The following is a 24,506-nucleotide window of genomic DNA, read 5'->3' as shown; positions in this document are numbered from 1 at the left end:
TTGCTTTTTGACAATTGTGAATGTACAACCTAATTTATGACGTATTAGCGTATAATATTACTGCATGCATTCCTGCGGCACTTCCCTACAGCAAGCAAATAGGGTGTGAAGGTGGTGTGTCTATGACATATGGGAGATTCATGTGCTTTTGATGTGTGCTGACGCGCAATGGGCGGCCTGCATACCTGCAGTATGTTTGCTGTGTTGCATGGAGGAATACTTTTGTACAGGAAGGGTCACCTTCATACACATGTGCATTCATACCCTGCACACCGAGACACATGCACTATGGTGCCAGGGTACCTGTGTGAGCCAGACACTGGTGAGTGTCCGCATTGCAGGTGAAATTGCAAGCCAGTACAATGTAAATGGATGTGTGGGCTGATGTATGTCTGTCAGCCTCCAGACATGAGAGTTAGTGTAATGTATGAACTCCACATATGAGATTGTCATGCAAATTGCAGTGTGAATTATTGTCAATTAATCATGCACAAGGTACATAAGGTTGTGTGAAGTATTTTTATTTGTGCAAACACAAATGTAGATGCATGATGCGGATGTTATTAGTGACATTCTTAGAAAAAATTGCGCACTATCTGAGCACGTCTCCGGATGCCTGCTGCTGTGCTTGTATTTACAGGAGCATGGCCATCCTCCTGGTCATCCTGTGGCATTTCTGCATTCAAATCTGGATCATCGTCCCAGGGAACACGTGTGAGTACACAAATATTGTGCAGTATTGCACAGGCCAAAATAATTTTGCACACTGTCTCTGGTGAATAGAGCATGCGTCCACCAGACTTGTCCAGGCGCCGAAACCTGGCCTTGAGCAGGCCAAATGTTCTTTCCACAATGTTCCTGGTCCGGCTATGTGCTTGATTGTATGCAACTTCCTGTGGTGTCTGCGGATTTCCATACGGTGTCATCACCCACGGCTGAATGCCATACCCCTGGTCAGCTGTAATAGAATAAATGAGAAGGTACAATGAAAAGTTTGATATGGTTGGGGTAAAGTAGAGGCCATATGTTGTGGGTAATATTTCATTTGTCAGTGTCCATTGGGCATGGATGTTGCAGATAACACACCCAGGGACTCACATGCAAGACACCTTTGCAACATAGTTCTGCTGTGCAATGGACACGTATTTGGAATTGACAGGTAGTGTAGTCAAACCACTGATTTTAACTGCATATCATTCCATAACATATATTTATTTATTGAAGTAGATGAGTATGTAGTCCTCCTATGCATTTTGGCCAGGAGGCCCTTTGTCATGGAGCGTTCATATCCACGCATTGCAAGGACCGTTACGCGGCTGTTCTGAGACCGGTGTTCTGTTATGCTGGTCTTGGAACAGCCAAGTAGCAGTCCTTGCTACGCGTTGCTATGAACGCTCCTTGACAAAGGGGCTTGTAGAAAAGTATTTTTGCTATGGATTGATATGCTGTTGATATCATCGATAACCCACTCACTTGAATACTTGTGAATTAAAACAGAACTTGTATTACAACTTCTTTGATTCTTTTTCATGATCATGTACGGAGTGCCTCGCCAAGGGAATGTATTTGCAGTGGTTTGTGTACACTGCCTGTCTTGCACTTTTGTTGCTTTGATGGAAGCACCACCCTTGGGAGCACCCTCAGCTGAACAAGATTCTACATACTTCTTTTACTACCGCTGTGCACCACCCACATCCTTTTGTATTTTATCAAATTTGGAAGGACATGCATTGACTCCCTATTTGCCTCTACATGACCGTGGGCCTCATTTATGAGGGACTTGCACCACTGGTGAGTGACCTTTTGCCATTTTGGTTTTGAGGCACCAGCAGTGCATGACCGTCATTAATTATGGCCCTTCTATTAATGTCTATGTATATGCTATTACATGGGTACTCACAAACTTTATATCGGGGCCAAATTTACAGTGTGGCTTGTGGCCGAGGGCCGCAGTGGTGGGGCCGGGGTCAGTGGGGGAGTGGCCGGGGCTAGAGCCACAAATACAAACTGACCATGAGGTTGGACACAGGCCGCAGCGACAGACGCCTTTGTCTACTGAGTGACCAGACCTGGCATACACATCTGTCACACTCACTCTCTCCCACTCTGTCTGTCTGTGTGTCTCCCTCCCTCCTCTCTCTCCATCTGTCTCACTGTCTGTCTCTCTCCCTCCCTCTCTCGACCTCTGTGTCTCTCCCTCTGTCTGCCTCCCTCTCTGTCACTCTCCCTCTCTGTCTCTCTCTGTCTCCTTCCCTTTCTGTCTCCCTCCCTCTATGTCTCTCTCTGTCTCATCCTCTCTGTCTCCTTCTCTCTGTCTGTCCCTGTCTGTGTCTGGGCCTGTCTCTGTCTGGCCCTCCTCCCCCTCCCTCTGTCTCTCTGTCCTTGTGTCTATCTCTGTCTGTCTCTGCCGCTATCTGTCTATGTATGTCTGTTTCTTCCCCCATCTGTCTCTGCCCCCTTCTGTCTCTGCCCCCTTCTGTCTCTGCCCCCTTCTGTCTCTGCCCCAATATGTCTCTGCACCCATGTATCTGCCCCCATGTGTCTCTGCCCCTATCTGTCTCTGCCCCTATCTGTCTCTGCCTCTGTCAGCCTGTCCCTGTCTCTGCCTTTCTCTAGCCCTGCCCTTATCTGTCTCTCACACTATCTGTCTCTGACACTCTGCCCCTATCTGCCCCTCCCTCTATCTGCCTCTGCCTCTATCTGTCTCTGACACTCTGCCCCTGTCTGCCCCTGTCTGCCCCTGCCCCTGTCTGCCCCTGCCCCTGTCTGCCTCTGCCCCTGTCTGTCTCTGCCCCTTCTGTCTCTCGGGTAGTGCACACATACTGTGTGTACACGTCCCCGTCACCAGCCCAGAGACAGCCTCCCCCCCTGTAATGTACAAGCCAGCTAGTTTTCTTTCAGAATTTGCTGCTTTGTAGGGTCTGTGTCCCACCACTTGTCACATCATGGCACCCCCAGCAGTGAGGCCAACGCCCCCTTGGCGCCAGTCAGCGGAGTATTTCAGGGCTCTTTGCAAGACCATTTAATTGTTAATGAGGCCTTGTTGATTTTGATCTCTTCTTAGCGCCCCTGCATCTCCACCCTATGCCTGAAATCACCCGGCCCCCATAAATCAACAACCGGTGGTGTTTGCAGACACTTTTGAATGAATTTAAATTTAACAGAGGTACATGTCTGCAAGGTCCGCGGGCCGCACAGGTTAGGCTTGCCGGACCGCAGTGAAAGGCTTGCTGGGCTGCTGACGGCCCACCAGCCGTACTATGGGTACCTGTGTGCTAGTACAACATTTTTACATCCTGAACCTCATTTATGCATCATTACAGCAATATTAGCAGCATGGTAGCATGGATGGTGCATTGTATCATAGTCTTTTGCTTACCTACAAGTAGTCCATTTCCATACTGGCCATTCTTGAAACGATCATTTATGATGCAGTTCCTGAAGATGAACGCATCATGGACACTGCCAGGGTATTTTGCCAGCACATTCGTAAATAGTCCACGGTGATCCACGATGGCCTGTACATTAATTGAATAGGTGTGTTTCCGATTGATGTACAAATGTGCAGTTGCTGCTGGGGGAACAAATTGCACATGCGTACAGTCCATGGCACCCAGCACATGGGGTAAGCCTGCTATGGCATAAAATCCTTGCTTTATCTCCATCTGCTCTTGTGCATTGTTGGGAAAATGGAGGTAGCGGGGTGTGAGATGGATGATGGCATCCAGGACAGTTGGTAGGAATGATGAAAAAGCTGGCTGGGATATTCCTGCCAGTTTGGCGACTGTTGTCTGAAAGGAGCCCGACGCCAGCATGTGCAACACAGCCAGGAGCTTTGCCTGTGGCGGTATGTTTGTAGGCCTGTTGCTTCCTACCTCTAGCCTTGGTCCAATGAGTCCCAGTAGATGCTCAATGGTCTCCTTCTTCAGGCGGAATAGAGTAATGACCTCCTCATCCCTGATGCCTCTCAGGACGCTCCTTGGACGGAATAACCGCTCCTTTCTGCGGCGTTGCCTTGGGGGTGGATTTTGTGGTGCAGGGGGTTGTGGTGGTATTCCTGCAGCTAGTTGTCTCCGTCTGGCAGCTACTCTCAGCATAACGACCTCCATGGTGTGGGTATGGTTGCAGCAAAGTTCAATGGCCTCCTCTCCTCTCTCCTCTCCTCTCGCTATGTGCCGATGCGTCATTTCCTGCGCGTCCGTTTTGTAGGCGCACCAATTCCGACGCACCCGCAACGCTGCGCCATTTCCGTCGCGGATGCGTCATAAGCGGGAAAGTTGGTAAATGCGGATGCGTCACTTTTGCGCAAGCTTTTCCGCGGTTACGCCCACATTGCATACATTATTTTTTGCGCGTCGCAGGGCATTCTGACGCAGTGGGGTTTGTGGCGCAGTGAGGTAAAAGTGACGCATCGCTGGAGATGCGTCACTTCATTAATATGGCGCATGCGGTGCGCCGAAGATGCGTCATTATTTTTGACGCATCTTCGGCGCAAGCTGTTCATAAATAAGGGCCATATATTTTATTAAAAACACTCACTGTGGACGTCTGGTCCTTTAAATGCTTATGCCATACCTGCCAACTCACAGGGTCACCTGGTGAAAAGCTGATATCACACTGTGTCAGCGAAAACGAGCAGAAAACCACTGCAAATAGTGGTTTACCATCTTCTTTTAGAGAGGCTTTGAACTGCGGGCCTCCATTAAGGGGGTGAAAACACCCAAGGACACCGGCACCAGCCTCAGCAAGCTTTTTTTGGGGGGGTTGGGGGGGGGGGAGGGGTGTGGGCGGGGTAAGGTTGAAAAGGGCCTCCAAGGTACTTCTCGGCAAAAGGCCCCGCCCCATTCTCACACCCCTTTCATTGTGAGATTGTTCTACACGTTGGCTGGTATGTTATTCTTATTTATAAGAGTGAAGTTTTGGAGCCCAGTTGCGCATAACAGCACCGAGCCCTTTACATTTACGGCTTTAATTACCTTAAGTGAAAGCATTTTCTCTGCACGGGCAATTTGCGTCTGTGGTTCTCCACTCACTCTTGATGCCACTAATCCAGTTAAGAATTTCCCCTGCTTTTTCCCCGAGGCTCTTAGCAGCAACGTTTTTTTCTTCCAAGGAATTCGTAGTGATGCGGTTCTTGATTCCTCGAAAGACGGCTCTGTGACGGAGCTAGTGTTTCAAAAATATATTGAGGTTTCCGTCTACTCTGGCATTTTCCACTTGTTAAATAAAGCCTTTTGAATGGATTGATGGTACACTGTGGCTGCTGTTTGATTCCTTCCGCTGCCACTGGAGGGCAGAAGGCTCACACCAAACAGATATATTTGGAACACTTGCACATGCAGCGTCATGTCGTCAAGCCTTAATCCAAGGCTGTGCATTTCTATTCACCCATGTGTAGTTTAGTCTTCCTGTGTATTAAAGGGATGTAAAGACGTGGTCTGCGGATACCAGACTACCGTGCGAATGAATGAGTTTATGCAGTGCTTGAAATGGGATGAAAAAGGTAGCGCTAAAAGGGATGTGGCTTGAGACGCCTTTATACAGTCATGGTCATGTATACTTATTACATGTGAAATGGCTTCCTGTGATGCCACATTCATCAATCTGCTCTCCCTGCCAGGGAATCCCTGCACAACGCATACCCAAATTCAGCAGGATATTATATGTAACGGCTCACACTGCACCTTTAACAAGGCCAACACATGTTAAAAAGGTGATAAGGTAAATTTAAAAATAAGTGGTAATACATTAGTTATTCAGGTGAAATGAAAGAATGCTTTAGGCCCGGTCTTGCCAATGATACACAACAGCAGTCATCTGTCACTTAGCCCCTGTGTCACAAAATGGGCTTTTGAAGGCGTTGCTTTGGGGCATGTGACAGGCAGGTGTGCCCCTCCCCCCAGCCCGGGAGCATGCAAGTGAATATGCCACACACAGAGATCTGTAACAGACCTCTCTATTCCTCAGCATACACTGCACTTTGATTACATCATAACTGTTAATAACCACACCTTAACAGCTTCCAGCACCTTGCATAATTACCCTGTTCAGTCCACCTAGAATCTGCAAGGGTACTAGTGCACATCCTATGACACTACAGCAGGGAGGTATGGATTTTTCCTTCAGATGGTGAATCGCAGAAATAGAAGGCCCCGCAGTGCCCTGGGTCAATTTCTATATTTTGGTTTTGCTGAGCCCCGACAGACCCTGACCCAATTAAAGCAATGCATTTAGATATTTATAAAGAGTTTTTGAAAGGGTGGACTTGCTACCATCTTTGGGTGCCTGAGCTCTTTAGTTTGCTAGTGCACAAAAAAAGGTGGTCAGCTCTAGGTAATCTGCGCTAGCAAATTGCAGACGGAAATATATTTGTGTTGCAGATGATAGGAAGGTTTGGGGTCTGTACCATGACTTGTAGTAATAGCCTAGCGACGCTTCTGAGTAGTCACGTGTCCCCGGCAAAATTTCCAAATTACGCAGGCATAATTTGCTACAATCTAAGGAATGTCACATTGCGAAAACTTGACATAATGCCCAAGATTATGCTATTACACCATTTTTTGTAAATGAGATGTCGGGAAAAATCCTCTTGCAGGAGCACAGAAACGCAATTGATCAGACCCCCCAGGATATAGCGGCATGGATTCGCAAATATGGAAATTTAGCGGCACAAATATGGAAATTTAGCTGCATTTTTGCGGCACTTTATTTTACTCATAATCATTCATTTTCAGGCTTAAATCAATGGAAACTGTTTTAGCAGAGTATTCCACTTTGAATAGGCAACCTGGTATATGGAATAGAGGAAGCAGCCAACAGGTGAAGGCTGTTATCCCTTGGAATTGCAATTCTTCATCAGAAATCGCGAAATCCTGGAGGGTCTGATTGATGACAGGCGCACAGCACCCATAGGGCTCAAAGGGCTTCAGCCCCCCCCTCCCCCCCAGTCATGTGTGTCAACCCGGGCTGAGACAGCTCCCCCCCCCCCCCCCCCCCAAACACACACACAAACAGTTCTTAAGCAGCTGTGGGCTGGCTGGTCTGGGGTCTTATCGCAGCCGCACCTGAGTATTTCACAGGGCTTTAAAAGACCATGTTACAACAAGAGGTGCACCACATTCAGAACAAATGACTTCCTTGACAAGTAGTAACAACGCAATTCACAAATCCAAATGATCTTCTTCTTTTATTATTGCTTCTTAAACCATACTCATAGACCAATTGTGGCTGCAGCCATCCTTTGGCTCAGCCACTGGTAAAAGAAAAAATAACAAGTCTTTGAGTTGTGTGAATTCGATCTTTTTTAACAGTGAAGATGCTCGCAGTGATCCTTCTGATTAGTCAATCCATCCACTGAGTGTCTCCTGAAACAAAGGTCTTCAAATGAACCGAACCCATTGGCCAACAAGGAGGCTGTGAATAAGAATGACCCAGTACTGCAATGTGTGTCGGTGTCACTGTAAAGGTGCTTGGGGAAAGAGTGCACTTTAATGCTTGTAGACTTGGGGGGATATTAATGAAAGAGTGGTTTCGCCATTGCGCCACGCAACGGGGCTGAAGAGCGACGTAACTCTTAAGTTCAATTGATCAAGACTCGCAAGGCCCCCTTGCATGTCCTTGCATGACTTGATAAATCTAGGGTAACGCGTTACTCTGCCCCAGGGATGCGTTCCATGGACAGAGCATGGCAGTTCCCAAGCATCAAATTATGGATTTTGGTGCATTCACAGATTTACTATTAGTGTAGACCTGGGAATATGTCCAAATCTCCGCCTCCACAAGTGATGAGAAATGAGGAGAAATATATTTCTCCTTGTTACTGCCTCTTTTTATGTGCTGAATTCTGCAGCACACATTGAAAGAGGAAACTCACTCAGAGGATTGTTTTTGTGCAGGAAGGTGTCCCTTCCTGCACCGAAACAATCCTGCTTACATCGTAGGCACTCTTGCACCATATTGCAAGGGTGCCTGTGTTGGGGCGAGGTAGCAGATTGTGCCCCAGCGCATGGAAAAGACAGGAATGAGCTGTATTATGTTAAATACAGCGGATCCCTGCCCTTTCCCTATCCCGCAGCGCAGCAAGGTGGCACGCTGCGCTGCGTGATTGTTTTCATAAATATGCCTCTGTGTCACTAATAGTTACATCTCTTGCCTTAGAGAGCCATGTTTTCAGGGTTCCTTATTGAAATGGAGTTAATTGTGAAGGTGCTGTGTTGTTTGAGTGAATTTATAGCCCACACTGCAGGATACCAGTGGTGGCCTCTGACATCACTCCCCTTCACGAGTTTGGAATGGGGCAGTGGTGGCCACTACAATAAAGAGGTGGTGGAGCAGGTTGAGGGAACTTGGATGAGCACGGGAGGGGGAGCGCGCGCAGGGGGGAGTTACAAACAATAATTTAAAAAAGAAACCATTAACTCAGGTTGCTGCCCGCCTCCCATATTACGCTCATCCTTTGGTCCCAGAAAGCACTGTGGTAACTTCACGGACTCCCTGCAATCCCTGCACACTGATGGTGTGAGCGGGCTTGTAAGATGCTCTGAATGAATGAATGAATGAATGAAGATGCTCTGCTCAGACCCTCTGTGAGGGTTTCTCCAGCCTGGCTGTTCAATGCAGCTGAGCTGGAGTAACCTAAGTGCGCATGTGCGTTTTGGTCACCTGAGACAGCAGGCCAAACACGTGCGCACTTAGGGAGGGAGTGCATATAGCACTCCTCCTCCCCAAGCCCCACCCCTCCCTGTGCAAGCTAGCTCAGAGCCGGAAGACGAAAAATAAAATGATGACATTGTTTTGTTTTTCTTTTGCTGGCTCTGAGCCAAGCAATGAGGCGATGCTCCTCCGCCATTGTGGAGGAGCCGCCTCTGGAATGGGGGCAGGTGAGGTGAGAACTAGAATGAAATATAAAATGATTCCCCTCAGTAATGTGGAAGGCAAGACGTCCAAGCAAGAACTGCCCTACCCTGATACCCCCCATCGACTCACAACAGCTTTAATTCAATAATTTGTGCCAGACAAACCGACACATCTCAAGTTCTTTTTCAACCTCGAAAGCAACCGATCCTGTTGTAGGGGGAGACCCTGCAAAGATGCAACGTTTACCTCGTGCTGCAGGAGCTGTTTCCATCCCATGATCTTGGTCTAAAGAGGGCAGCAGGATGTTGAGCAGGTAGAATGAAAAGGTTTGTTTTTAGAAATCAATAATGGATTAGAATTAGACAAGACTAGAATGTAAATACAAGTGTTCTAACAGGGGCAATAGTGCAGCAGGTGCAGTGGCACCGGGTCCAGAAGTCGGAGGGGCCCACTGAACCATAATTATTGCTGCACTTTACTACCCAGTTGGCAGTCAGGGCACCCATACCCCTTACTTGCACTGACGCCCATGGCAGCAATGCTACGCTATTGGTTCTTAGCAAGGCTTCTGAAAGAAAGAAGGTATAGGCTGTTCCAGGTCACATGCAGCACAGAGAATGAGAAAGTTCTGTCTGGTTACAGATGGTGCCACGAGGCCAAACCTACATTGTTACTTTACGTCTGTCAGCTCCAGAATACATCATGTTGTAAATGTAAGTCCAGGACTTGAAGCCTGGCTTTGCTGGGACAACGCCAACTACACCCCGAGTCGGGTCGGCATCTCCTGACCTAGACCACAGGCTTCCTTACAGTGACAATGAGATGCTGATGAGAGAAAAGGAGGACGTTTATGAAGAGGTAACAATGGCTCACTCTGTCACGAGCATGCTTCATGCCTTCTGAAGGAAGCGCGCATGCGCTGAGTGATGACCGTGCGGCTGCGGCTTGGCTGGTCACCCATAGATCATGCTGAGGATTAGCCGAGCTGCCCCAAGCAAGGGAAGAGGAGAACACTGATGCACCTGTCAAGCGACACTAAATGAAATGTGTCCCCGCCATGCACGCGTCGGTGATGTAGGGTACTGCGCTCCCGATAGCCTCTGGCGGGAGATCCGTCAGCATGCTGGATGTCAGCCGTTACCTTAACGCAGTGGATGTCACTGAGGAGAATTAGCAGCAGTAAGCGGCCTGGGAAGGAAGGAAGGCCAATGCAGGCCCTCCTCCAGCGATCAAAGGGTGGTGCACAAGCAGAGGGCTTTCTGACCAGAGCCAGGCGGCGGCTTCCATTCCAGGCGCTATGGGAGATGGGCTTGTGTCTCAGATTATTTCAATTGGGCTCCGGCAGGTTACTCTAGTTCATTTGTATAGGAGCTATTTCTTGAATTGGATCGATTTCATCCGCATGAGAACACATCTGCTCCATGTGTGTGGTGGACCAAAAACATGAATTGTCAGTAGATTAGAGTAGCTCTACCTGTCAACACCAAGAAACTGCGGACTGACTTGAACAACACCAACAGGAGGGACTCCATTGATGTGGGCTTTCGAAGAAATGGTATAGACTTGCTTCTATGACTGCCATACGCCCCCCTATAAACGTGCCATCACCTGTGTTCAGATGAGGACGCAGGCCATGCCTGAAAAGAGAAGCAGACATGAATGCACTAGAAAGGTTCACCCTTCAGGGGCGGCTGCTGACAACATAAACTGCTGGGCATACCGGGTGGCAAATAATTGTTTTAAAAAACCACTTACCTCAGGCTGCCGCTGTCAGCTGCCTCGGTGAAGAAGTATGAGGAAGTTCAGGCCACTCCCACCCAATCCAGACGCTGCTCTCAGCTTGAGAGCAGCGCCAGGATTGGTCTGAGCGGCCTGGTTAGGCGCTCAATAAGTGACTGAGAGCCTTTGCTGTTTCTCCACCCGGCTGTACAATACAGCTGGATTGGAGAAATCAAAGTGCACATGACGGTTTGGTCGGCTTAGACGGCCGGCCAGTGGCGTAAAGAAACCTGAGGGGGCCCCCCTGCAAAGTACATGGAGGGGGCCCCTCATTCTCCGCGCCAGTCAAGAGCTCTCCAGCCAGCGACCCGCCATACTGCAGGGGCTCACCCCAGCCATAAAAAAAGGATTCTGGTTCCTCCATTGGTCACATCCGCCCTTTTATCAGGTGATTTACATACATCAGTAAATTTTGCTGCGCCCTCCAGCAAAGTTACATAACACTGCCTCCAGCCACCCACCAAACACATCCTTCTATGTAATGTTAATGATCCACCTTCAAGCGAAGCCTGCTCAGTTAACCACCTCCAAACACAGACCACTGCCTTCGTGCCTGCTACTAACGCATCCCTCAACTCTACTCTCGCCCCTACGAAACCCACAGTTATGCTTTCCCGCCCGCCTTTTCAAACCACCCCTCGGATGTCACTGCAAACCTGTGACTGCCGCCCACTGCTCCCCTGTCCACCACCGACAGAAAGACTGATGGCCGGTCCCCATGTAACCGCTGCCTACCAGTAAAGACAGAGCCTTTCAGCTGCTGCCCTCCCCCAATGCCACTGTGGTAGTTTAAAACATGTTAAACAATCTCTTCAACTGACCACCCCAAAACAGATCTTCCTGCTAGCCTCTACGGCATCAAAGCCATTCCTGCTACTTTTCATCTTCTGAATGACGCACACAATAATATTAAATGTACAAAGAGTCCTATATTTGTTTCCTCACACCAACATTAATTTACACTATGTTCCCCACTAAACCATACCTCCTGTCAGAGGCAAACCTGATCCCATGTGTAGCACCAGTCAGCAAGTACCCCAAGGACAAACACCAGAGAGAATGTGCGATTCATGTAATTAAACCTATAGTGACAACGTAGCATTTCCCCACCCACTGTCAGCCCTGCGAAGTCTGCAACCGCATAGTAGCCGTCAATACCAGCAACATCTAAAGCGCATTTCCACTTCCTTTCAATGGCAGCCCTGGATAAATATACCTATGACTTCTGGGCGGCATCTACCACAGACCACAGCATTCTTTGTCTCCCTAAGAGCTTGAGAAGGGCATCGGAGCTCTGGAGTGGGTGATGTTGTGACCCAGGATAACCTCCGCCATCCTGCGGGGAGCGATCTGCAAAAACGGCAGCTCTGCATGGAGATGCCGGGATCTAAGATTCCAACACAATGACACCACAGTGCTGAAGTGCCCAATTTAGCATCACACTGGACCGCCCACCGGCGGTCCGGCGTCATGCTGACTGACATGCATTGTCAGACCAGTGGGTGGTGCGGAGCACACAGCAGCACAAATGCACATGTTGGGTTTAGGTCAGAGAATTTTTCCGACCAGCCCAGTCATGCGCACTAGTGTTAGCTGTGGCTGGTGGCTGCGCATTAGGAGAGCGAGGGTTGATCAACGCTGCAACCCTCAGTCTCCTAATGGGCGGCAGGGCAGCGAGTATCCCTGCTAAGCCAATTCTGGTGCTGCTGGGGCAGCGTCAGTATTGGCTGAGAGGGGTTGCCAGTGACGCAGCTGTTCCTGTTGAAGAGCACCAACGCTGGACCCTGGTCCAGGAGCAGAGGCGGTGCGTTACCGGCAAGGTAAGTTTTTATTTTAATTTTCAACTCCCCCAGCCTCCACCCCGCAAGTATTGTGAACCACAACTGTATTAATTCTTTTTTAAAGTTAAAAGATTTCAGAGTGTCCATACCAGCTCTTTTTCCAGTAAAATATTTTTGTATTGATGTTTAAAAGGCCAAAATAAATGGATGGAATACTATTTAGATAATGTCCAATCCACTGGAATGTATTCAGGGCACGCTGTGCCAACTGTGATTCTGTGACTCATCTGGCAGATTCATCACACTGTTATTTATTTCATTTAGTCAGAGTTTTTATAGAGTTCAAACCTACATGCCAGGGCACCAGTGTGCGGCATAATTAGTACAGTCACAAAGGCACACTTCACGATTGGTTCCATCTTTAGGCACTAATAGTATTATTATTGTTCACTAACTCTGAATCGACCTTGGAAGGATGCAACGTTTAGTAGGCACTGCAAGATGTGAAGCTGTAGTTTTCAGTTTTCACACAGATCTCTACAGTGGGTGCCATTAGTCCACTAAAGCATTTTACAGACAGTAGGCGAAGACATAGGCGAAAACTAATGATCAGCCGGCCTAAGAACTATGCTGAATTCAAATAGATGCAGGACATAGATTGAAGGTGAAAGCTACTCATGGATGAAATGGTTGCCAAATGGAAACTGTTCAGAAGTAATTCTTCATATGATCTTTTTTAAAAGCTGATAGATTTGTTGTCGACCACACCTAGCCTTCGTGGCTTTGAGTATAGTGTTAGGGTCATTTATCCAAGCACAGCACCTCCTTTACCCATCCCCACCCCCACCCCCCACCACTCCAAACAGTAACTGTCTCTGCCCTTCCCAGCAGTGAACTGTCCAATTGTGAAAATGTGCCTGTTACATACAGTACGTCACCGCCAGAAGCATACCATATGCCAATCACTTTTTTGATGTGTGATCCTTACAGTGCTCAAAATAAAAGGGTTTTGGTGATCGAAATACAATATATTGTTATCACTTGTGTTTAATGCAAAATGACTTTATTCCCCACCATGATGAAGTGACACAGTTTTTGCGGTACCCTTTCAACTTCAGCACATTCAGGGATACACACACAGACACTTATGAGCTTTGTAACTTGGTACAGATATTAACTAACTCAGAGGCACTATTTTTTACAAAGGTTCACTGTGTGCCCAAAGCTGCATAGAGGCTGATCATGTGCACAGTGCTGTACCAGAGTTGGCAGGGTGCACAGTGCCAGACAAGGGCAGTTAATATTTAGTAATGCACAGAGGTTCAATAAGAGGGGCCGCTCATCTGCATCTTGACTAACCGCCAATCGCACTGTACCAGAAAGTGCTGATCCCATCCCACTCTGCCTCCACTCTCTCCAGTTTGTACTCCTGCTCATCCCTACTCTCTACCGCTACACCCTCACTCATGCTCTCCACGCTTTCACTCACTCTCCACTGCTCCTTCACTTGCCTATAACTCCTCTTTTTTTCTGACACATTTTTCCTATCTTCTCTCCATCTCTCTGCTTCTTTTCGCTGTCCATTCCCCTATCTCTCTGACTGGTCATTAGACCCGCCTGTCTCTCTCTCAACCAAGTCTTCCATACATCTTACGCATTTTCTTTCCCCCTCCTTCTTCACCCTTTTACAATGTCCCACTCTCCCAGATCTTTCTATTACATACTTCAACCTTTTTACACTACTCCCTCCTTCTTGCTCACCCCTCTCCTAATTACACTTGTGTTTCTCCCATCTTTATCTCCCCTTTATATTCCCCTCCTTCTAACACCTCCTCCTCCCTGTGCCTGCACCTTCTCTCGGCAGAATGCCCCCTTCACACACTATCCTTTCCTCCCATTTACCGTTCATTATCTCAAAAAATTCTTGGGGTGTAACTCCCCTCATCCCAAATGTTCTCAGTTGGTCTTGTTTGTTTGCTCACTCGCGATATAACACTCATCCCGCAACTTTTACGCCCTCCCACTTTCAAAACTCACCAGCCGCCACTGTTCACACAACATATTTACACTTAACTGCAAAAGACCTATTTACCCTCCACAAAATGCAACTGTGTAACATGCTGCATAATTCCATTTCGCACAATTGTACACCACACCATGCCACATAATTCCACACGTCACACAATTCCACAGCTAAACCTCACACAATTCATCACACAACATAATTACACTCCACATAATACCACTCAGCACCACATAATTTACCTCCACATAATTCTCTACTCCATATTGCATAAATACATTCCACACAAATCCAGTCTATGCCACATAGCAACATTCCACATTTTTACACTGCACACCATGCCACAGTATTTCACTACACAGATCTAATCTACACAACACAAATCCATAACTTACAATTGTAACCCAAACCATATATGACTTGCATATATGCAAATGCATATATTGCAAAACCATATATTGCAAATGTGTGTTTACCTTAGTTCCAATGGGCCCCAGCAGATCCTGTTCCTGGAGAGAGCTGCAATCCATCTCCTGCGTCAGCTCTCCTCTCTGTGCTGCCTCCTGCTTTAACTGGGCCCCCACCCCCATCCTCTTTCCGAGCCTCCTGCGCTCTGACAGAAGAGAAACAATGTTACTTGAAACATTGTTTCGCTTCAGTCCTGGGTCAGAGCGTGCAGGCTGCTTTAGGCTGCTTTAAAGACAGAGCAAGCCTCTCTCTCACCTAGCGAGGGGGCCCCCTTCAGTTAGTCCCAGGCCCGGCTCCAGGAATTTTTGTTTGGGTGGGCCAAGGGCGCATTTGGGTGGGCCACTGCGGGCTCAATGTGTCGCTTCTGGAGGTAGCCTACAAATAAAAAAAACTGTACTCCTGCGTGTGATAGAAGGGGATAACAGGAGATTCAGGGCCCTCCATTATTTTCCAAATCTCTTTCTAATCGTTAACACTCTCAAAAAGTGTTTTGATCCCATGTAAGGTCCTTTTGATGGGCAGAGGAGGTTTCTGAGGTGGGAGTATCAGGCAAGTAACACTACTCAGCCTGCCTCGTTGCCAGCCTTCAGAGAGAATCTCTTCATTACTAACGCCACCTAACCCCGGACTCTGCAGCACACTCCCTTCCAGGCCTGATCATCAATTTTCTACAATCTCTCTACCGTGCACCTTAACTCACAGCTAACCTTGGTCCCCAGCCCCATATCAGGCACCACCTGGTTTCATTCTCCATAATCCCACTAAAAAGATTTGTAAAATCACCTTCAAACTGAAAACCCTGAATATAAGAGTAAATATAATTAGCACACACTTTAAAATATGTTACACAGTGGCCCTAATGACCCAACTGCTAATTAAATAAGCAAAAACATTACAGGGTATATTATAGCGCTGGTGCAAAAGTATTTATTGGTGTCCCACCACTGACCTCTTACTCGATAGACAACTTTACTACCACCCTCCAACAGTGCACTTCATCTCTCCTTAGCCCCTTTCAGTCATGACCTCCTCATCAGACTCCCTCCCTACCTGCCCCCCACCAGTGTCCCTCATCACTCCAAAGCCCCTCCCCATGACCACCTCCTCAGACTCCCACACAAATACCCTCCACCAGTGCCCCTCATTGCTCCATAACCCCTCCCCCATTGACCTCCTCCTGAGTCCCTCACTGCCACCCTCCACCAGTGTCCCTCATCGCTCCAAAGCACCTCCCCATGACCTCATTGGATTCCCTCATTGCCACCCTCCTCCCAGACTCCCCCACTGCCACCCTCCACCAGTGCCCCTCATCACTCTGTAGCTCCTCCCCATGACCTCCCCCTCCTCGGATTCCCTCATTGCCATCCTCCAACACTGGCCTTCATCTCTCCGTAGCCTCTTCCCCTCATGACCTCCTCCTCAGACTCCCTCCCTACCACCCTCCACCAGTGCCCCTCAGCGCTCCATAGCCCCTCCCTATTACCTCCTCCTCAGACTCCCTCCCTACCACCCTTCACCAGTGCCCCTCATCACTCCAAAGCTGCTCTGCCTCATGACCTCCTCCTAAGACTCCCTCCCTACCACCCTCCACCAGTGCCCATCACTCCAAAGCAACACCCCTCATGACCGCCTCCTCAGACTCCCCCACTACCACCCTCCACCAGTGCCCCTCATGCCCTCCTCCTCAGACTCCCTCCCTACCACCCTCCACCAGTGCCCATCCCTCAAAAGCAACCCCCCCTCATGACCGCCTCCTCAGAGTCCCTCCCTACCACCCTCCACCAGTGCCCATCATCACTCCAAGCAACACCCCCTCATGATCTCCTCCTCAGACTCCCTTCCTACCCCTCCACCAGTGCCCCTCATCACTCCAAAGCAACTCCCCCTTATGACCTCCTCCTCAGAATCCCTTCCTACCACCCTCCACCAGTGCCTCTCATCACTCCAAAGCTCCTCCCCCATGACCTCCTCTTCAGACTCCCTCACAAACAACCTCCACCAGTGCCTTCCATCTCTCCGTATCTCCACCCCTCATGATGCCCCCTCGGATTCCCTCATTACCACCCTCCAACAGAGCCCATCATCACTCCATAGCCCCTCTCTCATATGCATTTTATTTCTTGTATAGCGCTACTCGTAGTGTAGGGTATCACAGTACTGTACATCACACACACATTATGCAGACACAATGATTCATAAAAGTATCCAAATCAGCCTATAGGGAATGTCACATAAGCTAATGAAGATTAGCAGGTGTAGGAATCACATCTCATCCATGCTGCTGGTGGCAATATGTATTAAGAGGGTTGGGTCTGGAGAACCACAAACACAGGATTTAAAGCATACCCCAGTGGTTGGCTGTACTGATTAGAAATTATATCTGCCCAAACTCTGTATTGCAACATTAGAATAATGAAATACTGGGAAAATTCGAACTAACTAGCAATACAAAAAAAAAATCTAATTATACCATTCTGGTTTGTATACACGTCTTTGATCACACTGTCCTATGTATCAAAGGATCTCTGTGACAAAGGCAGTAACCCACTGAGCTATCCACGGTAACTACAGTTCTATTGTATTTAAATACTACAAACCAAAAAAAGAACGCTCTCCAGCAAGATCAACAATCCCCAAGGTTATTTGGACATTTAGTTGTCGTGCATCCTTGCAGAAACACTCATGAATGATACGATTTAAACACACGATGTAAATGAAAATGAAATAAACACGGCGTTCTTTTTTTTTTTTTTTAATTTCTGTAATTTTTTATTGTATATAAAAAAATATATATTTACATACAATAGCCACACATTCTCTTACCTTCTCCATACGAACTCTGTCACAGCCGGATCGGGTAAACAAACAGCTCAAGGGGTCAGGAAGGTCAGGAAAACGAAACGGCAAAACAAACTCCTCTTTACCAGCAGAAAAGAATTAATTATCCACAAATCCAGTTCCAACGAAAGGCTTTGTCCCCTTCGCAGTGCCCCTAATGTACCTGCACGAGTCGGCGGGGACACAGCCCACCTGCCTAATAGGAGATGCGTGATTGGGGGTGCGAGCCCAGGCCCAATCACGCAACTCCTAAAGAAAGATAACGTTCGAAGAACGTTTTAACTTGCAGTGGCCATATTCTGCTGGCCTTGCTGACGTCACTGCCAGGGCCAAGGGTTATGTTTGGGTGGGCCAGGCCAAAGTTTGGGTGGGCCCGGCCCACCCGGCCCACCCTCTAGAACCGGGCCTGGTTAGTCCCCTTCCTGGGGGGGTTGGAGGTTGGAATGCTGTTCCCTGTGTGGCCCTGTTCAGCTCCTGAGAGCGAGGCCTCACAGTACAAACCGCAATGACATTGCAAGGATTTTTATGCTTTTAGCTCGGTGGAAAACAGGCTGCCTTCCACGAGCTGTTCTTTTTTGAAGCATGGGGGCACGAGGGGCCCCCTTTGGATAGTGAAGCCTGGGGGCCCCCCCCCCCCCCCGCACTGCGTGGGCTGCGTGGGCCTGTGTTACGCCCCTGCGGCCGGCCAAACCGTCATGTGCACTTCCAGTGTCCAACAACTCCTCTTCCCCCTGCTGGCTGTCACTCAGGATACCCGACCCGCCCTGCCCTTGACTCGGCAGCATCAGATGCCAAAGAAAAATAAAACAATATGAAAATTATTTCCTTTTTCTTCTGCAGTGAGTGGATGGCGCTTCTCCGTCATTGCGGATGAGCCGCTGCTGTTCACCCTTACCGTTGACCGTCCTAACTCCTGGTAGAAGTTTTCAAACACTCGAAAGCCCTCTCCCCCTTCTTCTGTGGTTTTACTCTTTCCTGTTTACAGCTCTTTGTGCAGCCTGACCTGCACACATGGGTGCCTTTACGCACAGTCACACTCCCTGCTTTTGGTGCGAATGCACACACTTCTCAGCCTCCGTTTTCCAATAATCAGTCATGACTGGAGCCTTTTTTTTTGCATTTATTGCCATCTTCTCCTTTTCTTCATATTAAACATATTGGTAGCTGCAGGGCCACTGGAATTATGTAGCAGGAAAGGGACAAATTATGTGGTAGGGTTGAGTAAATTATGCAGCACGAAAAGGAAATTATGCAACGTAAAGCGGCACATTTTGTAATAGTATTGATTTATTATCTGGTCATTTTTTAACTCGTGAAAACTGTCTGGGTATTGGTTGTACCTTAGTGGTACCTGTTTAACACCCAAATATACCAATAAGCAGCAGAAAGGTGACCAGCTCAGCTTTGCAGGGGCCTTCCACTGCGCGGCAACATGTATTGCTGCATGTTTAGTAACTTTGGAACCATTTGAGCTAGAAACTATTTTTTTTTTTGTTAATATCTGCAGATTATGGGGCAGATGATTGATCATGGGGCACTTGTGGCAATCCTATAATTATGCAAAAATCGCTGTGGCCACACAATTGAATAATTCCAGTGGCCCTAGCTGTAGGGCGGAGCCACCACACTGGGCGCCGATGTCAAGGGGCTGCTGTATTTTTAAATGCCTTATGGGGTTAAAAGCACCAGCTGCAGAGTTCCTTGTGTGCCCAGCAATTTTCAAGCAATAATGAAAATGCCAAGATAACTCTTGTGATTAATGTACCTGCTGGAGATTGATGGGGTTTTGTCTAATTGCAGTTTTTAGTCACCATAGAGCAGCATAGAGGGTTAATGTGCCTGCTGCAAAGGGCTGTACGCAGAATTATATTTTATGTTGACAGCTGAGTGCGTTGCTGCTTTCATCACAGAGATCCTTTTTCGACTTGCAGTTCACAAGGTACAATCCTAACGTGGCACAGTGAGCTCTGAACGGCCATCAATGAGCTGCATGGAAACTACAAGGTGTAGATTTTTCCAGTGTTTAATTATCCTAATGTTGGTAAAAAAAAAAGGGTTTGTTTGGGTAGAAATACATTCTTATTAGTAAAGACAACAACAACAACGTGTGTTGCATTTTAAATTCTGAGTATCTGCTTCCACAGACCAAGCACTCATATACTGCCTACTGGTGTGGAGGACATGTGACTCCTGCTTTTTGTAGTGAGAGATGCTTTGGAGAGATAGGGCACTGTTGGCGGGTGGTAGGGAGAAGGAGGGTGCCAACACAAATTGTCGTTCTGGGCACCACCAGCCCTAAATCGGCTATAGGTGACATATGTTGAAAGACCCCAAAGAGTTTGCAGCAAATGGTGACCAACTCAACCTAAACTCTCAAAACATCTTCAGATAACTATCAGGGGAAACTTTCTCTAATAATGTGGATAATATCAGTACCTGCTAGGGTGCAAGTCCTAAAAAGGGTGGCAAAAATAGCAGTGGAGTGGTAAAAAAGAGAGCTAAAAATAGCAAATGCAAGGTGCATTGACATCATGTGCCAATCATTACAGGAAGTGAGCTCACAGTCTCTTTATATACTTCACGTTAAAGGGAATGGAACTATTTCAGAGCCACAGCTGAGATACAATCTTCGTTATATAGAATGTATGAATGTCAATATATGTTGTATCTATTCACATCTAAACCACACATAGTTGTACATTTATTTGTCTGTGAATGCATAGCAAAACATAGGCTGACATTTAAATAATAATGTACGCATTTAAAACATTTAATACATGTGCATATTATGAAGTAAGCAACAAAAAAACAAACATCCTTGCCTGATACGCCAAGTAATTTTTTGATTCCTTAAGAATATTTGCATTCATAACTCTCTCACTTTTTCCCATATTAAAAGTGATGCACCAGCGGCGCGAGGAGCTTGTAAATAAGCGCCATAAAGTACATTTTGAACTCATCAAGATGATACCTTTAGGATCATGGTTCCCACACCTGGGCTGTTCTGAGAGATAAGGGGGTAATGATTCGGCTGATAGAAACACCTTGTGAAGTCACATTGCAAAAGGATGCAACTGCAGACACTGTTTACCCATCACAGCTAAGATGTCGGGGCACAAACAGGGTGAAGCCGCACACCCTTCAGTTCACAACAAAAGGGACTGGTGGCGTCTTTCACCATTTTAACTGGAGCAGCAAAAACGTCTTCAGTCATGGAGGGGTGCACATGAATGTGCAAAATCTTTTTAGGGAGGTTGGCGGGTGAGCCGCACTTCAGTGCCGTGGCATTACCCTCCATGTTGTTACTGGTAAAATAGGAAATATGGATATTAATTCCAGCTGGTGGAATGGCACAATGCACCCAGCCAGCTGCTGACTGCACTGCATTGTGCGTGTGACTCATTGACATTTCATTGCTCCTGTGCAGTCCAATGCATGCAAACACTGACTGCACACACAAACAGAAATTATTATTATTATTATGTTTGCACTTGTAAAGTGCGCTGCTACCCGGAGGTTTCCTGGCGCTGTGCAACGCTGGGGAACCCGTCCTGGCTTTCCCTGTGGGATGGTCCCTGCTGGGAGTCCCCAGGGTGGAACCAGGCATCCCCGGCGTTGGGGGGGGGGGGGGGGGGGCGTTGTGGAGTTTAGACAAGCTAATGCCCAGAGTTGCCGAGTGAGACCCCAGATTAGAGTAGGCACCGAAGCGAGAATTATCGAGTCCACTGACCCAAGTCCACAACCCTGCCGTGTCGGGAATTGAACCCTGGTCCCGGCCGACTTCTGCTCCTGGGTCTGCCGCCTCTAACTGGTGAGCCACACCACTCCACTAACCATACCTGCCTGCATTATGATCTGCACTGCCAACAGATGCCCAACACCTTCCCCCTTAATCAGACCTGCATCCAGTAAGCTTTTGAAACACTACAATGTATACAGCTTTGTCATTGCCTGTAAAACCCAAGAAGTAAGTGCTGCGACTAAGCTGCAGACTGAGGCCAGGTCACTGGGTTTGCGTCACAAAGGTGACGCAAACTTGATCATAATGTTTTTTCAATTTACTTTACTGCGCAGAACTTGTTTTGCACTGAAAAGGTGCCTGAAAGTAAACGGTTGCCTAGGTCATTGGGGCCTTCCATGGGTGGCGCATGCTCGTTTTTGTGCGACCACCCAGAGTTTTTCATGCAAAACCCCATCATCTGAAAACATCAATAGAAAGGGTTGGTTCCAAAAAAATAACACCACTTGAAAACAGGCTTTAAGAAGAAGAAATGCTTTTATTTCTACTAATGTTTCCCATTTAGCATGTGCGCTGCGTCATACAGCACACACCGAAGTGGAAAACCTTTTGAAGTTAGCCTAAGCACAGTATTTTGTAGGGGTAGGAACCTATGCTAGACTCACACATACACCCTTGCACTATGGTGCAAAGGTGTGCACATGGCACATGGCTGTCTGATTGTGCACCCGTGTTAGCAGAGTGCAGCATAGTGCATTATCTCTGAAGTTATGGTGCTTTCCCGCTCTCTCCCTGTCACACAACGCAGCGCAGTAACTTTAAGTGCTGAGCTGCTTTCAGTAATAGCTCTGTTTTTTGTGTGCCTGAGAGACCGGACAAACAAGTACTGAATGCACAGATTTTAAGCAAGCGCAAAAATGCGTGATCCTAGGCAAATAATTTCAATTAATTAATTAGATTAATTAATTTTAATTAATCTACAGTTTCTCTTTAGTTGATATTACCTACCATTTATGCAGCAGTGCCACACCAAAAATGCCACCTTCTCTTGGGTCATGTCTATCAGAGTCGCCCAGGCATTCTGTTTTAAATCTTTCTACAAGTATGTGCTAAAACTGCACATTTTCAGTATTGGAACTCAGTGCTGCAATCTGACATAATGTATTAAATTGAAACACAACTGTCGAAACACAGTGGGGCAGATTTATGTCGAACATGCGCCACGTTTACGCCTCCGTTGCGTGACCCAACGGCGCGGAAACATGGCGCATCCCTGCGACCTATTTACAACGTGACTTATCTAGGTAGATGAGTCACGTTGTAAAGCCCTGCGCCACATGGAACCTGCGTCAGGTTTCATGTGGGCGTTCTGTCGCAGGGTGGGCGTTCCCTCGTAGGAAAGCCCCGTAAAACTGACGCAGTGAAATCTACAAGATTTCACTGAGTCAGTTTTACGACGCTGCTGCATCAAATCCTTAGGCCTGCTTGAAGCAGGCGTAAGGAGTGACGCACCACGTTATGTATGGGTGGCCTCTGTACATTGCAGGAGTTGCGTCGCACTTGCGACGCTACTCCAGCAATGCGCCGCCGCCCGTACACCACAAGATGCGTCACTCATCTGCCCTTACTTGCACCATGGTGCGCCGCATTGTAAATGCGGCGCATCAGTGGTGCCGCAAGGAGGGAATTGCGTGACGCATCAGTTCTGGCGCATCCCTGCTGATTTGCAGAGATGCGCCAGAACTCATAAATCTGCCCCGTGTGTTTATTCTCTAGTTTAGTTTATAATCTCTTTGTGCAAAATCACACTCGGCTCTTCCTATGAATGTTGTGTATTGCTCATTTTTGGAACGAAAGAAAAGACTCCTAAATAATATATGAACAGTATCATAGCTTCAAAGTGGCAAAGTTCAGGCCAGCTTCAAAGTGTTTCAGTTCAGATTTTTAGCCAACACCACTTTGCATGCTGGGAGGTTTAGAACTATACTTATAGAAAAGCAAAACTGCACTTCCCAGAATACAAAGTGCTGCCAACTGAACATCCACAAAAGTGACTCGCGTGAATATAGTCTTTTGGCCTCTATATGGGTTTGCACAAAAAGAAGCAGGCACTATTTTGACCAGAATACTCTGTAATATATAATCAGTTTAATAAAAGTTTCTGTTTGTGATTCTCCGCCTTCTTTCCAAGGAGGTAATCAAAGGTTGGACAAGGTGGAGAGAGGATGGGAGAGACTGCTTTACCAAGGTGCTACTAGACAAACATTTACACTCATTTATAACAATGGGACACGCTAAAGAATACAACTGGCCAGCACAATTAGAGGACTCAAATGAAGAAACACGACAGTGACCCCCGCCCTCCTCGACATAGTACTAGAGGTAGGTGCCTCTGAGCACTATGTGGCCTTTGCTGTTATTCCAGTTGTTACCACAGCAACTTTGCTACCCATCACACTAGATAAACCCCTAGTGAAAGGGACACTTCTGCCACCCTCTCTGGCTTATGGGGATGGGGTTCCCTTGCACCCACTGTTGACTTCTGCCCTGGTAACCAACAGTACTAGGAGATCAAAAGGACTTATCAAACCTAATACTTTGTGTGCCAGGGCCTTATTTGTCATTGTGTTGGTGCTGTAAACATGTAGATTAATTTGCCATTGAAAGGGTCCCTGTGAAGTCCATAAAAAGATACAGGCCAGAATAGTTGATGTGGCTTCAGTTTATTGCGTGCAGCATCAGCGAGACCTCCCCCACATACAAGTCCCAGCAGCTGACTGAGCTTCGAACAGAGCTCATTCCACCATAGAAACCACCTCACATTCTATATCGCTACATAATTCCTTAGATACAGATCACCACATCACCGTCCTCACCCAATAAAAACAAATGATAGAGAACATAACCCTAATAAAAATATTTAATTACAAAGACAGTATTGTCAAATTAAGAAACAAAACCCAGATTCAAAACAAAGTACTTACAAATGTAAAAACATCTACTTCAAACAATCCTGTAAATA

This window comes from Lissotriton vulgaris, chromosome 10 (assembly GCF_964263255.1).
Source record: "Lissotriton vulgaris chromosome 10, aLisVul1.2, whole genome shotgun sequence".
Taxonomy (NCBI): Eukaryota; Metazoa; Chordata; class Amphibia; order Caudata; family Salamandridae; genus Lissotriton; species Lissotriton vulgaris.
The sequence above is the reverse complement of the archived record's forward strand: the minus strand, read 5'-3'. Positions refer to the sequence as shown.